A 16,599-nucleotide genomic window follows, 5' to 3' on the forward strand; every position below is an offset into this window, starting at 1 on the left:
TTTTTCCTCCAAATTCTGTAATATATGTATATTAGTTATTTAAAAGTTATTATCTGTTAATTCCAGAATCTGGGTCATTCATGGTAATGCTTCCATTGGATTCATTTTTCTTTCAATTATGGATCACATTTTCTGTTTTTTCATGACTCAGAGTTTTAGTTATTTTATATCAGACATTGTGATTGTGGTTGATCTGATTGATTTAATCAGAAATTGAGCTGAGGCAGGATTGGGAGTTTGGTTAGCTACAATTGACTTTTGGTTTCAAATGTCTTGAAGGTGAATCAGATCCCTTCCTCCTGATGGCTTTTGTCATCCAAGCCCTGTGAAGACATGAGAAGTCTCTATTTTATAGCCTTTCCCCCGGCTTCTTGGTGCTGCTGCTTACTCAGCACAATTCCTGTGTGGGAGAGTTGGCAGACAGGGAGCACTAGCTCTGTGTTTGAAACTTTTCCAGATTTCAGTCTTCAAGGGTAGACCACATTTGGCTTGAGTGGGTTCTCCTTGTCTCTAAAATATTCTTTGCCTGTGGCAGGCTCACTCTTCTACCTATTTGTGATCTTGGCAACTTCTCCCAAAGATGGAACTGTCCTCATCTGTACTTATTTAGGAAGCATTTGTCCCTCTGTGGAATTTAGTTCGATAAAAACTTCTTTGTGTCCACAACTTTTTGATGTTTTTAAGAAAATATACAATTTTTTTTTTAGTTCATCCAGTATTTTCTTCTTGTTATAGCAGGAGTTAAAACTAGCTTCTATGTCCTAATCAGAATCCCGTGAAAGCTTTTATAAACAGAACTATGTTTTGAAAAAATATTTCAAAGTTGGAAAAACACAAAATAATAATTGCATATGTTTATGATACCATGCTAGAGCATTTTCTAATTTGGTGAATCACACTGATTGACTTTCGAATATTAAACCAAACTTGCATACCAGGAATAAACCTTGGTTGTGTTTATGCTTTTATATATCACTGAATTTGAATTGCTAATATTTTAAATGATTTCTAAAATGCGTGTTAATAAGAGATTTTAATATTTAATTTTTTTGTTTTCTCATAAGGTCCCTGGAAATTTGAAATCAAGGTTATGTAGACCTCATTTAAAAAGTTTGGAAGTGTTCCCTACGTTTTTATTCTCTAGAATAATTCCTGCAAGATTGGCATTAATTCATCCTTAAATCTGCGCCCAGAATTCTCTTCCACACTTAGCTCTTCAAATTCTACAAGCAGTCAACTGAAAAAAAAACCATTTAACCCAAGTCAGTGCCTGGAACATTATGGTGTCTCGAGCATCTGAGTGTTCTTTGAAATTTGAAATTAGGTGATCAGATTTTCATTTTATAAACTTGGTCTTTCCTACAGTCAAAAAGTTCAGGTTCTTTCTTTTTTTCATGCTGTCTATGATGCTGTTCAAAGCTTTCTGTCCCTTGCCCTCCTTTACCTTCCTGTAAATCTTCTCCCTTCTCATTTCAATGAAATATGTACAGAGGAATCTCAGTCTACTCAAGTCCTTGTAGGACCCTCATAGACTCAGCTAACACTAATACCAGTGGCGCTCAAGCCAATTTCCTTTCAGTAAGTGGATTATACTCCATTCTTGGCTCCTCCATTCCTGCTCCATTCTCTGAACCATGACCTGTTCCATAGGTCCCTGTTACTTGGTTCTGAGATCTGGTTGGTAAGTTTAGTATGTAAGGAGCTTTTCTTTTAGAATAAGCCTTCCAAAATCCACTTCAGACTCTTTAGAGTCCTAGTAGGTTCCAGGATCAAATGTTTTCCTGGGTTTGGATTATCCCAAGCCATGTTTGAGTAAAGCTCTCCTTTATCTATCAAACTGGAGATAAACACATATTCATAATTTTAATCTTAACATTTATCAACCTGCTCCTCAGTATTAGGCTCTGAGCTGATCGCTGAGGGCAGAAGGTGGGTCAGAAAATGTTCCTACCCTCATGTAGCCCATACTGTGGTGAAAGAGACAGAATAGCATGGTGTTAAAAATCTAGAGTCAGATTCGAAGACCAGCTTCACCACTGACTATTTGTGTGACCTTCAACAAGTAACTTAGCCCCTCTGTGTCTTGGTTCCCTCATCTGTAAATAGAATAACAATAGAATCAACTCTATAGCATTTTGTGAGATTCTGTATGACAATGGTTGCAAAATGCTTAGCGCAGTGACTGACACAACCAATAAATGGAAATGGGAGTCTTAGTTTGGGTTCCCCTGAAAGCAAAGCCTGAGACAAAGAGTCAGGTGCAGGTAATTTGCTAGGGACGTGATCCCAGGAAGCAGGAGTAAGGGAGCATGAGTAAGGGAGCATGAGATAGGACATGGAGGAAAATCCAGTATAAGAACATATTATTAAGATTTCTACTGTTGTCAGCAGGGTCTTGATGCCACTAAGACCTATTGTGAAATGAACAGAAGCTTCCTATAATCGTATACTTGAAAGATAGGAAGCTGGAGCATTTATCCATCGGCTTCAATGCCCCAATGGCTACAGATTGCTCCTGAGGGTGTTACTCACTTCTGGGCTACACTGTGCATGGGCCATACAGGCTTTCACAGCATCAGAGAAAACCCTGGGAGAGTAAGTGGAGAGTTGTCCCAACACATGCTTAAGGTGGAACTTGTCAACATGTGGTAAGCCTGTGCTCTCATTGAACAGTCTACTACAACTGCAGCTGAAACCAGAGGTGTTCTAAGGGAATGTGATGTGGAGCTCCTGAGGCACCTGCTACAGTCCACCCCTTGCTTCACTCAGATCTGCTCATATACCACATTGTGTTTACACTGCCACGGAGATCCAATCTCTACAAAAGACCAAATACAGGAGATTTAGAGGGACGATGCCAGTACCAACTGCTGCAATAGGCCCCAAGGTCAAGTGTACCAGGTAAAGTGATCCAGACCCTCATCCCAGATGAATCTGAGCTCCTAGTCGACTTGACTTGCCATGCTGAATTTTCGGTAACTTGGAAGCACCCGGTGTACCATCATTATACAGCAGCAGTACAGTGGCTGTAACAATGGGCTTAAACATAGTAACAGTTGTAAGGCTGGCTCAGGACCAGGCAGTGTTTTGTTCTGTTGTACATAGGGTCACTATGAGTTGGAACCAACTCGACGGCACCCAACAACAGCAACGACAGCCTTAGTTCTTCATGATCATCAGTGTAGTAACTTGCAGTTAACACACTTGGCTGCTAACCAAAAGGTTGGAGGTTCGAGTCCACCCAGAGATGCCTCAGAAGAAAGTCCTGGTGGTCTACTTCCGAAAAATCAGCCCCTGAAAACACTATGGAGCACAGTTCTACTCTGACACATGTGAAGTTGCCATGAGTCAGAATCGACTCAACAGCATGTGGTTTTCCTGGTTAACTCCTTTCTTTGCCTGCTAGTTCACTGTTATTAGGAGCCCAGAGTAACCAGGCAGTAGTTGTAGTTTCAGGTTCAGTGGAATCCTTACCGTGTGGACTGCTAGAAACATCTCTCCAGCCCTGGAAATCAGGACCTATAATTCCTTAGCCTCGCATGCATGCAAAAGCTGGATGGTGGATAAGGGAGACTGAAGAAGAGTTGATGCCTTTGAATTGTGGTGTTGGCGAAGAATACTTAATATACCGTGGACTGCCAAAAGAATGAACAAACCTGTCCTGGAAGAAGTACAACAAGAATGCTGCCTAGAACCAAGGATGCAGAGACTACATCTCACATACCTTGGACATGCTCTTGGGAGGAATCAGTTCCTAGAGAAGGACATCATGTTTGGTAAAGTACAGGGTCAGCAAAAAAGAGGAAGACCCTCAATGAGATGGATAGACACAGTGGCTGCAACAGTGGGCTCAAGCATAACAACAATTGTGAGGGTGGTGCAGGACCCAGCAGTGTTTCGTTCTGATGTACATAGTGTCGCTATGAGTTGGAACCAACTCGATGGCACCTAACAACAACTACAGTTCTGCTGAGCCTACAGTTTTGGGGAACAGGAAGTACATATTTTGCAAGTGAGTCATTAGAAGTATTGCTGACAAGAGTTTATATTTCTTCTACCCCTTGATTCTTAGGCTGGTACTGGGACACATCACCACACCTCAGCCACTGTAGAACATATACCACCATATCCCGGAGTACAACACCCCAACCCTGCAGGGTGTCATGCCCAATTGGTGCCTTAGCTTATCTCTTCATAGACCATTCTATTATTTTACTGGGCTGATGCTCCCAGTTGATGCAGCATGTGGTAGAACCAGTGGATCCTGTGGCTCACTGTCTCATTCTTAAAAGTAAAATGGATCTCTTTTGCTGAGGTGATGTTACATGAGATCCTATGTTAGTAAATTAGCCACTCTGTAAGTCCTTAGAGAGTGGTGCTGGCAAAGGCACAGTGGGGAGGGAAGGCTAACCCATATCCTGAGTAGACGCCAATTCTGGTACAGATGAATAACTGCCCCCTCTGGAGTAAAAGTGGTCTGACATAATCAATTTGTTACCAAATAGTTTTTGATACCACACTGAGCAGCTGTACCATACTGAGGGCTCACATTAGTCTCTAAAGCTGACTGTTGGACATTCAGCATCAGTATTACTTATATTAGCCTTGGTGAATGGGAGCTTCCATCTCTGTCACCATAGCTATTCTGCCCATTGCCCATTATGCAAGCGCCGCATATGAGGAGAGATGCTGATTGACATCCATTAGATGAGTTACCAGTCTAGCTTTGTTCATATTGCTTCGAAGGAGAAATGGCCAGATGCACGATTATATACTGATTCTGCTGCAGTCACTCTTTGGTGAGCATTCACACAAGACACAAATATCTTCACATCTTTTGTTCATTCAGTGAGGTCTATCCACATACCTCTCCCCAGATCTCCTTGTCACAAACTTTCCAGTCACGTCCCTTCCAGGTCTCTGACCATCTAGCCAAACCATTAGCCATAGCCCATTAATTGGTATACAATCACATATCTGGCCATTTCTCCTTCCAAGGAAAATGAACAACCAGGTGCATAGCTTGAAGTTCTGATATTTCCATAGGATCTTGAATGACAAGCATGATTTCACCAGATGAAGAAGCAGTGATAGTATGCAGTGATGGGGATGGAGTGATGGGGATGTAGTGATGGGAATGCAGTAATGGGAATGCAGTGATGGGGATGTACTGATGGGAATACAGTGATGGGATGCAGTGATGGAACAAAGCAATGGGGATGCAGTTATGGGGAGAAGTGAGGCATTAGCATGATTCAAGGGCACAGCCTTAAAAATCATGTTAAATACTTTGGGTTTAACATGAATGCGAGGTGAGGTGGGTTTGAAGAAACAGATTATGAGAAGGAGGCTCTAAGGCCACCCTCCCTGGGCCCATGTGGGGTGAGAAGGATATTGCCATTGACCTGGCTCCATCCGTGAAGGAGTCTTCTTTGTTTTGTCCACCTTCAGGCTGCATTGCCATTGTGAGTCACCTGCTATTGCTGTGATGCCTTTAAGGAGCAAGCTTTGATCTTCCCTGCTGATAGGCATAGGTTTTAAGCCAAGCCTGGACTGAGGTCATTACTCTCACCGTGGTTTATCTCGCAGGGTTTCAGCAGAGAAATTTGGGAGAACAGGGAGAGAACTTCAAAGGTCTAAGACTCTCAGGAGCCATCCAGGCTACTGGTCTGTGCTACTGATGGTGACATCAAGGTCCAAGGAGGTGATGTCAAGTGGTTAATAAACTTCCTAGGAGATTAAGTAATTTTTCATAGCCCAAGAACTGTCTTAGTCATCTAGTGCTGCTGTAACAGAAATACCACAAGTGGATGGCTTTAATAGAGAGAAATTTATTTCCTCACAGTAAAGTAGGTAAAAGTCCAAATTTAAGGCACCAGCTCTAGGGGAAAGCTTTCTCTCTCTGTCGGCTCTGGAGGAAGGACCTTGTCCTGAACCTTCCCCTGGCTGAGGAGCTTCTTTGCACAGTGACCCCGGGTCCAAAGGACATGCCCTGTTCCCAGCACTGCTTTCTTCGTGGTATGAGGTCCCCCTGTCTCTCTGTTTGCCTTTCTCTTTTACATCCCAAGAGATTGCCTCAAGACACAGTCCAATCTTGAAGATTGAGACCTGCCTCACTAACGTAACTGCCGCCCATCCTCCCTCGTTAACATCATAGAGGTAGGATTTACAACATACAGGAATATTACACAATACCAGGAATCATGGCCCAGCCAAACTGATACACACATTTTGGGGGGGGGACATAATTCAATCCATGACATAGCCCATCCTCCTCGATCTTCTTACTGCTGCTTATTTTCTACTCCCTCTTCCCCAAATGGCAAAACATGCAGTGTGGTGGCAAGAAACCTGGGCTCAAGTCCTAGTTGTAGTGCTTCTTAGTCTTGTGATTTTGGACAATTCATCCTACCTTGCAGTCTCAGTTTCCTCATCTATATAATAGGGGGAACTCCATTAAATTAGGTGATGAAGGCAAAGCATTTAACTTAAGGTCTGTACCTAAAAGGTACTTACCATAAATGATAGCTAGTATCACTGTTATCTGACATATCAGTGTTTCCCAGAGTGTAGGTCCTGTACATCAGGGTGTGCCTGAGATAATTAGAGGTGGTACCTAGAAAGAACACCAAGTAGTAGATATAGAATTAGGAATCTTCTCTCCCTAGTTCTCTACTGATACCGATTTTATAGATAAGATGGATTCAGTTTGGTGGTAGTCTTTCATACATATCTAACACTTGTTAATCTCCTTTTTTTTTTTTTTTTGGTTTTTTGAATAAGTTTTTATTCTTCAAATGACCATTTCATACTTAGTAATTAGGACTTTTTTTTTTTATTAACTTTTATTAAGCTTCAAGTGAACGTTTACAAATCCAATCAGTCTGTCACATGTAAGTTTACATACATCTTACTCCATACTCCCACCTGCTCTTCCCCTATTGAGTCAGCCCTTTCAGTCTCTCCTTTCATGACAATTTTGCCAGCTTCCCTTTCTCTCTATCCTCCCATCCCCCCTCCAGACAGGAGATGCCAACACACTCTCAAGTGTCCACCTGATATAGTTAGCTCACTCTTCATCAGCATCTCTCTCCCACCCGCTGACCAGTCCCTTTCATGTCTGATGAGTTGTCTTCGGGGATGGTTCCTGTCCTGTGCCGACAGAAGGTCTGGGGAGCATGGCCGCCGGGATTCCTCTAGTCACAGTCAGACCATTAAGTTTGGTCTTTTTATGAGAATTTGGGGTCTGCATCCCACTGATCTCCTGTTCCCTCAGGAGTTCTCTGTTGTGCTCCCAGTCAGGGCAGTCATCGATTGTGGCCGGGCACCAACTAGTTCTTCTGGTCTCAGGGTGATGTAGGTCTCTGGTTCATGTGGCCCTTTCTGTCTCTTGGGCTCCTAGTTGTCGTGTGACCTTGGTGTTCTTCATTTTCCTTTACTCCAGGTGGGTTGAGACCAATTGATGCATCTTAGATGGCCGCTTGTTAACCTTTAAGACCCCAGACTCCACATTTCAAAGCGGGATGCAGAATGTTTTCATAATAGAATTATTTTGCCAATTGACATAGAAGTCCCCTCAAACCATTTTCCCCAGACCTCCCCCCCCGCTCCGCTGACCTTTGAAGCATTCATTTTATTCTGGAAACTTCTTTGCTTTTGGTCCAGTCCAATTGAGCTGACCTTCCATGTATTGAGTGTTGTCTTTCCCTTCACCCAAAGCAGTTCTTATCTACTGATTAATCAATAAAAAACCCTCTCCCTCCCTCCCTCCCTCCCTCCTTCGTAACCACAAAAGTATGTGTTCTTCTCAGTTTTTACTATTTCTCAAGATCTTATAATAGTGGTCTTATACAATATTTGTCCTTTTGCCTCTGACTAATTTCGCTCAGCATAATGCCTTCCAGGTTCCTCCATATTATGAAATGTTTCACAGATTCGTCACCGTTCTTTATTGATGCGTAGTATTCCACTGTGTGAATATACCACAATTTATTTACCCATTCATCCGTTGATGGACACCTTGGTTGCTTCCAACTTTTTGCTATTGTAAACAGAGCTGCAATAAACATGGGTGTGCATATATCTGTTTGTGTGAAGGCTCTTGTATCTCTAGGGTATATTCCGAGGAGTGGGATTTCTGGGTTGTATGGTAGTTCTATTTCTAACTGTTTAAGATAACGCCAGATAGATTTCCAAAGTGGTTGTACCATTTTGCATTCCCACCAGCAGTGAATAAGAGTTCCAATCTCTCCGCAGCCTCTCCAACATTTATTATTTTGTGTTTTTTGAATTAATGCCAGCCTTGTTGGTGTGAGATGGAATCTCATCGTAGTTTTAATTTGCATTTCTCTAATGGTTAATGATCGAGAGCATTTTCTCATGTATCTGTTGGCTGCCTGAATATCTTCTTTAGTGAAATGTGTGTTCATATCCTTTGCCCACTTCTTGATTGGGTTGTTTGTCTTTTTGTGGTTGAGTTTTGACAGAATCATGTAGATTTTAGAGATCAGGCACTGGTCTGAGATGTCATAGCTGAAAATTCTTTCCCAGTCTGTAGGTGGTCTTTTTACTCTTTTGGTGAAGTCTTTAGATGAGCATAGGTGTTTGATTTTTAGGAGCTCCCAGTTATCGGGTTGATCTTCATCATTTTTGGTAATGTTTTGTATTCTGTTTATGCCTTGTATTAGGGCTCCTAGGGTTGTCCCTATTTTTTCTTCCATGATCTTTATCGTTTTAGTTTTTATGTTTAGGTCTTTGATCCACTTGGAGTTAGTTTTTGTGCATGGTGTGAGGTATGGGTCCTGTTTCATTCTTTTGCAAATGGATATCCAGGTATGCCAGCACTATTTGTTAAAAAGACTATCTTTTCCCCAATTAACTGACACTGGTCCTTTGTCAAATATCAGCTGCTGATACGTGGATGGATTTATATCTGGGTTCTCAATTCTGTTCCATTGGTCTATGTGCCTGTTGTTGTACCAGTACCAGGCTGTTTTGACTACTGTAGCTGTATAATAGGTTCTGAAATCAGGTAGAGTGAGGCCTCCCACTTTCTTCTTCTTTTTCAGTAATGCTTTGCTTATCCGGGGCTTCTTTCCCTTCCATATGACATTGGTGATTTGTTTCTCTATCTCCTTAAAATATGACATTGGAATTTGGATCAGAAGTGCGTTATATGTATAGATGGCTTTTGGTAGAATAGACATTTTTACTATGCTAAGTCTTCCTATCCATGAGCAAGGTATGTTTTTCCACTTAAGTATGTCCTTCTGAATTTCTTGTAGTAGAGCTTTGTAGTTTTCTTTGTATAGGTCTTTTACATCCTTGGTAAGATTTATTCCTAAGTATTTTATCTTCTTGGGGGCTACTGTGAATGGTATTGATTTGGTTATTTCCTCTTCGGTGTTCTTTTTGTTGATGTAGAGGAATCCAAGTGATTTTTGTATGTTTATTTTATAACCTGAGACTCTGCCAAACTCTTCTATTAGTTTCAGTAGTTTTCTGGAGGATTCCTTAGGGTTTTCTGTGTATAAGATCATGTCATCTGCAAATAGTGATAGCTTTACTTCCTCCTTGCCAATCCGGATACCCTTTATTTCTTTGTCTAGCCTAATTGCCCTGGCTAGGACTTCAAGTACGATGTTGAATAAGAGCGGTGATAAAGGGCATCTTTGTCTGGTTCCCGTTCTCAAGGGAAATGCTTTCAGGTTCTCTCCATTTAGAGTGATATTGGCTGTTGGCTTTGCATAGATGCCCTTTATGATGTTGAGGAATTTTCCTTCAATTCCTATTTTGGTAAGAGTTTTTATCATAAATGGGTGTTGAACTTTGTCAAATGCCTTTTCTGCATCAATTGACAAGATCATGTGGTTTTTATCTTTTGTTTTATTTATGTGATGGATTACATTAATGGTTTTTTCTGATATTAAACCAGCCTTGCATACCTGGTATAAATCCCACTTGATCAGGGTGAATTATTTTTTTGATGTGTTGTTGGATTCTATTGGCTAGAATTTTGTTGAGGATTTTTGCATCTATGTTCATGAGGGATATAGGTCTGTAATTTTCTTTTTTTGTAATGTCTTTACCTGGTTTTGGTATCAGGGAGATGGTGGCTTCATAGAATGAGTTGGGTAGTATTCCCTCCTTTTCTATGCTTTGAAATACCTTTAGTAGTAGTGGTGTTAACTCTTCTCTGAAAGTTTGGTAGAACTCTGCAGTGAAGCCATCCAGGCCAGGGCTTCTTTTTGTTGGAAGTTTTTTGATTACCGTTTCAATCTCTTTTTTTGTTATGGGTCTATTTAGTTGTTCTACTTCTGAATGCGTTAGTTTAGGTAGGTAGTGTTTTTCCAAGAATTCATCCATTTCTTCTAGGTTTTCAAATTTGTTAGAGTACAATTTTTTGTAGTAATCTGAAATGATTCTTTTAATTTCATTTGGTTCTGTTGTGATGTGGTCCTTCTCGTTTCTTATTCGGGTGATTTGTTTCCTTTCCTCTATTTCTTTAGTCAGTCTGGCCAATGGTTTATCAATTTTGTTAATTTTTTCAAAGAACCAGCTTTTGGCTTTGTTAATTCTTTCAATTGTTTTTCTGTTCTCTAATTCATTTAGTTCAGCTCTAATTTTTATTATTTGTTTTCTTCTGGTGCCTGATGGGTTCTTTTGTTGCTCAGTTTCTATTTGTTCAAGTTGTAGGGACAGTTTTCTGCTTTTGGCTCTTTCTTCTTTTTGTATGTGTGCATTTATTGATATAAATTGTCTTCTGAGCACTGCTTTTGCTGTGTCCCAGAGGTTTTCATAGGAAGTATTTTCATTCTCGTTGCATTCTATGAATTTCCTTATTCCCTCCTTGATGTCTTCTATAACCCAGTCTTTTTTCAGGAGGGTATTGTTCATTTTCCAAGTATTTGATTTCTTTTCCCTAGTTTTTCTGTTATTGATTTCTAGTTTTATTGCCTTGTGGTCTGAGAAGATGCTTTGTAATATTTCGATGTTTTGGACTCTGCAAAGGTTTGTTTTATGACCTAATATGTGGTCTATTCTAGAGAATGTTCCATGTGCACTAGAAAAAAAAGTATACTTTGCAGCAGTTGGGTGGAGAGTTCTGTATAAGTCAATGAGGTCAAGTTGGTTGATTGTTGTAAGTAGGTCTTTCGTGTCTCTATGGAGCTTCTTACTGGATGTCCTGTCCTTCTCCGATAGTGGTGTGTTGAAGTCTCCTACTATAATTGTGGAGGTGTCTATCTCACTTTTCAATTCTGTTAAAATTTGATTTATGTATCTTGCAGCCCTGTCATTGGTTGCATAAATATTTAATATGGTTATGTCTTCCTGATCAATTGTCCCTTTTATCATTATATAGTGTCCTTCTTTATCCTTTGTGGTGGATTTAAGTCTAAAGTCTATTTTGTCAGAAATTAATATTGCTACTCCTCTTCTTTTTGCTTATTGTTTGCTTGATATATTTTTTTCCATCCTTTGAGTTTTAGTTTGTTTGTGTCTCTAAGTCTAAGGTGTGTCTCTTGTAGGCAGCATATAGATGGATCGTGTTTCTTTATCCAGTCCGTGACTCTCTGTCTCTTTATTGGTGCATTTAGTCCATTTACATTCAGCGTAATTATAGATAAATAAGTTTTTAGTGTTGTCATTTTGATGCCTTTTCATGTGTGTTGTTGGCAATTTCATTTTTCCACATACTTTTTTGTGCTGAGACATTTTCCTTAGTTAATTGTGAGATCCTCATTTTCATAGTGTTTGACTTTATGTTAGTTGAGTCGTTACGTTTTTCTTGAGTTATGGAGTTGTTATACCTTTTTGTGGTTAGCTTATTATTTACCCCTATTTTTCTAAGTAAAAACCTAACTTGTATCGTTCTATATCGCCTTGTATCACTCTCCATCTGGCAGTTCAATGCTTCTTGTATTTAGTCCCTCTTTTTGATTATTATGATATTTTACCTATTGACTTCCATGATTCCCTGTTATGTGTATTGTTATTTTTTTTTAATTAATCTTAATTTGTTTGTTTTTGTGATTTCCCTATTTGAGTTGATATCAGGACATTCTGTTTTGTGACCTTGTATTGTGCTGGTATCTGATATTATTGGTTTTCTGACCAAACAATATCCTTTAGTATTTCTTGTAGCTTTGGTTTGGTTTTTGCAAATTCTCTAAACTTGTGTTTATCTGTAAATATCTTAATTTCGCCTTCATATTTCAGAGAGAGTTTTGCTGGATATATGATCCTTGGCTGCCAGTTTTTCTCCTCCAGTGCTCTGTATATGTCATCCCATTCCCTTCTTGCCTGCATGGTTTCTGCTGAGTAGTCTGAACTTATTGATTCTCCCTTGAAGGAAACCTTTCTTTTCTCCCTGGCTGCTTTTAAAATTTTCTGTTTATCTTTGGTTTTGGCAAGTTTGATGATAATATGTCTTGGTGTTTTTCTTTTTGGATCAATCTGAAATGGGGTTCGATGAGCATCTTGGATAGATATCCTTTCGTCTTTCATGATGTCGGGGAAGTTTTCTGTCAGGAGTTCTTCAACTATTTTCTGTGTGTTTTCTGTCCCCCGTCCCTGTTCTGGGACTCCAATCACCTGCAAGTTATCCTTCTTGATAGAGTCCCACATGATTCTTAGGGTTTCTTCATTTTTTTTAATTCTTTTATCTGATTTTTTTTCAGCTATGTTGGTGTTGATTCCCTGGTCCTCCAGATGTCCCAGTCTGCATTCTAATTGCTCAAGTCTGCTCCTCTGACTTCCTATTGCATTGTCTAATTCTGTAATTTTATTGTTAATCTTTTGGATTTCTACATGCTGTCTGTCTATGGATTCTTGCAACTTATTAATTTTTCCACTATGTTCTTGAATAATATTTTTGAGTCCTTCAACAGTTTTATCGGTGTGTTCCTTGGCTTTTTCTGCAGTTTGCCTTATTTCGTTTGTGATGTCTTGAAGCATTCTGTAAATTAGTTTTTTATATTCTGTATCTGATAATTCCAGGATTGTATCTTCATTTGGGAAAGATTTTGATTCTTTTGTTTGGGGGGTTGGAGAAGCTGTCGTGGTCTGCTTCTTTATGTGGTTTGATATGGACTGCTGTCTCCGAGCCATCACTGGGAAACTAGTTTTTCCAGAAAATCCGCTAAAAAAAAATGCAGTCAGATCCCTATCAGAATTCTCCCTCTAGCTCAGGCTATTCGGATGTTAATGAAGCCGCCTGGGGAGGGTGGGGGAGGGATCAGAGAGATAGGAGAGTAGCACCTCAGAATATAGCCAGAGTTGGTTGTCTTGCTTAGAATGACTATTATATCTGAGATTTCCGCAGGGCGTGTCGCCTATGTGTGCTGTCTGTGTGGAGATTGCCCCTGGGGGGTCTGGCCCACTGGAGTCACGGTCAGATCTTCAGCTGCCAGCCTGGGGCGGTGCACTCCCGACTCCAAAATCAGTAGCTGCCTCCCGGGGACTTCCCATCCCGCCTACTGCGTCGCCGCGCCGCCTCCGCGAACCGGCTGGGCTCCCCCCTGGGGTCAGCTCAGGCGAGCAGAGCAGCTCCCCGAGCCTACGCCGCGACCGCGCGTCCCGGCTGGGACACCACTCTCCCCACTCCAAGACTCGTCACTGTCTCCCGGGGCCTTCTCCCACCGGCTGTGTTGCCACGCTGCCTGCGCGAACCGGCTGGGCCCCCCCCGGGGTCAGTTCAGGGGGGTGGAGCTGCTCCCCGCGCTCGCGCCCTGCCAAAATCCCGGCGGGACGGCTCCCCGGCTGGGACACTGCTCTCCCTGCTCCAAGACCAGTCACTGCCTCCCAGGGACTTCTCCCACCGGCTGCGGTGCCACGCCGCCCGAGCGAACCAGCTGGGCCCCCTCCCGGAATTAGTTCTGGGGCCAGGGCTAGGCCCCTTGTTTGTGCCGTCTGTCCCCCTGGGCTTTGCCCCAGATCGGGCGCCGAAGGTCACCTGACTGGTACACTGGCTCCAGGCTCTGAAAACAATCGCTGCCTCTCCATATTTGTTCGTTCTCTGTCTCTAAATCTGTGTTTGTTGTTCAGGGTTTGTAGATTGTTATGAATGTGATCGATTCACTTGTTTTTCCGAGTCTTTGTTGCAAGAGGGATCCGCGGTAGCGTCCACCTAGTCTGCCATCTTGGCCCTGCCTCCCTAATCTCCCTTTTTAACAAAGGGAAAATACTCATTGACTCAGATTCAATATTCTATAATAATTCAAATTATTAATAAATTCAGTAATTTAAACAGGCCTTTTAAGTGGAGTTTTTTTTTAAGAAACAATCTTTTTCAAATAAATGCATAATTTTTTCAGATTTTCTCCCCATCCCACCCACCCACCCTCCTGTCTAAGATGGTGTCTGGCTGCATGAGTTGGAGGAAGTGTGAGTAGAAGAGCAGAGGGAGCCTGGAACGACTTGCAAAGGGCTTGGCATTATCATGGTCTCCATGGCAATGTCCATCTGCACTGGGTTCCTGGAAGAATGCTGAGCTCCAGAATGGTGGACTCATGGACTGTTCTCTTATCTACATCAAAGTCCATTGATCCTCTGCTGCTGACTCTGTCCCACCTTGGCCTGGACCAGCACTGTGCTGCACCTCAGTTTCAGTTATGGTTCCACTTTGTTCTCAAACCAAGGAAGCACCTCTGAAACACTTAACCCTCTTGTCTCCCTCTGACACCTGCATCTAGCTCCCTAGCCAGACTCAATCACCTCCAAGTTCCCTTCAAGGCCACATGGTGATGTCTGGGCCCTTAAACCAGGATCCAAGGGAAATAGGGAGGACTATCTGAGATTTCTTTTTGTCCAACCACTTGCTCTATGCTGTCACTGCCCCCGAGTTGGGTCAGAGATGAGAGACCCTTGTGGCAGCCTTTTCCTGGAAAACCACAGCTGCTTTCCACACCGCCTCCCCCGCCCCCCCCCCGCCGTCTAGCACACTTCTCTACTTTGGGACTTAGGTCTAAAAGGGGAGCCACATTTTAGTGTCCTCTATTATCCCCCACATTCCCTCTCTGTGTTCTCTTTTCTTTCCAAAGACCCACAGTGCAGGAAGGGTAGGTTTTCCACATCATCTTTGTCCTCTACACATACCCTTCGCCTTCTCAAAGTATTGTTCCCCACAATGATTTCCAAGAATGGATATGGGGGAGGCAGAGCATGATTTTGTGAGTACAGAAATACAAAACGTACTGGTTTACTCTTTTCAAAACACTACCCCCATTGTACCAGATGTATCATGTTTCCTTTGACAATAGACACTTTATTTAATTTCAATTTAAAGAAAAAATCAAGTAAATGATATTCGTACTTGATATATATGATAGTCAAATAAATGTTAGTCAAGTTAGTGAAGTTGGTAGTGGGAATAAGACAAATTGTGAAGATAAATGGCCAATGACTGAGCTTTGGGAACAGAGTATACATGCAAGGAGCTGTAATGGATACATGCATAGAAAAGTCCTTGTTTGCGTCTGGCATCTTAAAAGTTTGTGAGCCATGATCTAAGATACTCCACTGGTCCCAACCCACCTGGAGCAGGGGAGAATGAGGAAAACCAAAGATGCAAGGGGGAAGATTAGTTCAAAGAACTAACGGACCACAACTACCACAGCCTCCACCAGACTGAGTCCAGCTACCACCACTGACTACTCTGATAGGGATCACAATAAAGGGTACAGGACAGAGCTGGAGAAAAATGTAAAACAAAATTCTAATTCACACAAAAAAAGAGCAGACTTACTGGTCTGACAGAGACTGGAAAAATGCTGAGAATATGGTCCCTGGACACTCTTTAAACTCAGTACTGAAGTCACTCCTGAAATTCACCCTTCGGCCAAAGATATAACAAAATGAGACTAAATAGGCACACCAGCCCAGGGGCAAGGACAAGAAGGCAGAAAGAGACAAGAAAGCTGCTAATGGGGAACCCAAGGTCAAGAAGGGAAGAGGGTTAACACATTGTGGGTTTGGCAACCAATGTCACAAAACAGCATATGTATGAGAAACGAACTTGCTCTGTAAACCTTCATCCAAAGCACAATATATTTAAAAAGAGAGAGAGAGAAAAGACCTCGGTGCATTCTCAAGGAGAAAGACAGTTATGTACACAACTAATCAGAGAACAAGAGACATTGGAAAAGCAAAGCACTAGGAGAATTCAGGAAGGGTTTTTTTTTTTTTCTTGAAAGAGGTGGCAGTTGAACTGGGCTTTACAGGATAAGAAGCTGGAGATGAAAAACATCAAAAATCAGGGGAGGAAGTCAACAGGATAATACATGTGAAGGCATCTTGAAAACTGTTAAATGAATGTCGGAGTAGGGAATGAATATTATTTCAGATCAGAGGAAGGGACAGGGTTCTAGGGCAAGGAGAGTCTTTTTGGTGGCAACTAGGGAAGGCCAGGCGGGAAAGGTGGTCCAAGGAGCCCAGAGGTTGCCAACAGGACTGTAGTCAAAATGGACACGGAGGACTCTTGTTGAAAGGGACAGCTAGAGACATGATTTTGAGCTGGTAAAGTTTGTGTCTTCAGAGCCACTCACTTGTCCTGCCAACACTCTACTCTTCTAGGAAATGTCTCTGCTTCCTTTACAGTGC

Source organism: Loxodonta africana, chromosome 21 (genome assembly GCF_030014295.1).
Source record: "Loxodonta africana isolate mLoxAfr1 chromosome 21, mLoxAfr1.hap2, whole genome shotgun sequence".
NCBI classification, from domain to species: domain Eukaryota; kingdom Metazoa; phylum Chordata; class Mammalia; order Proboscidea; family Elephantidae; genus Loxodonta; species Loxodonta africana.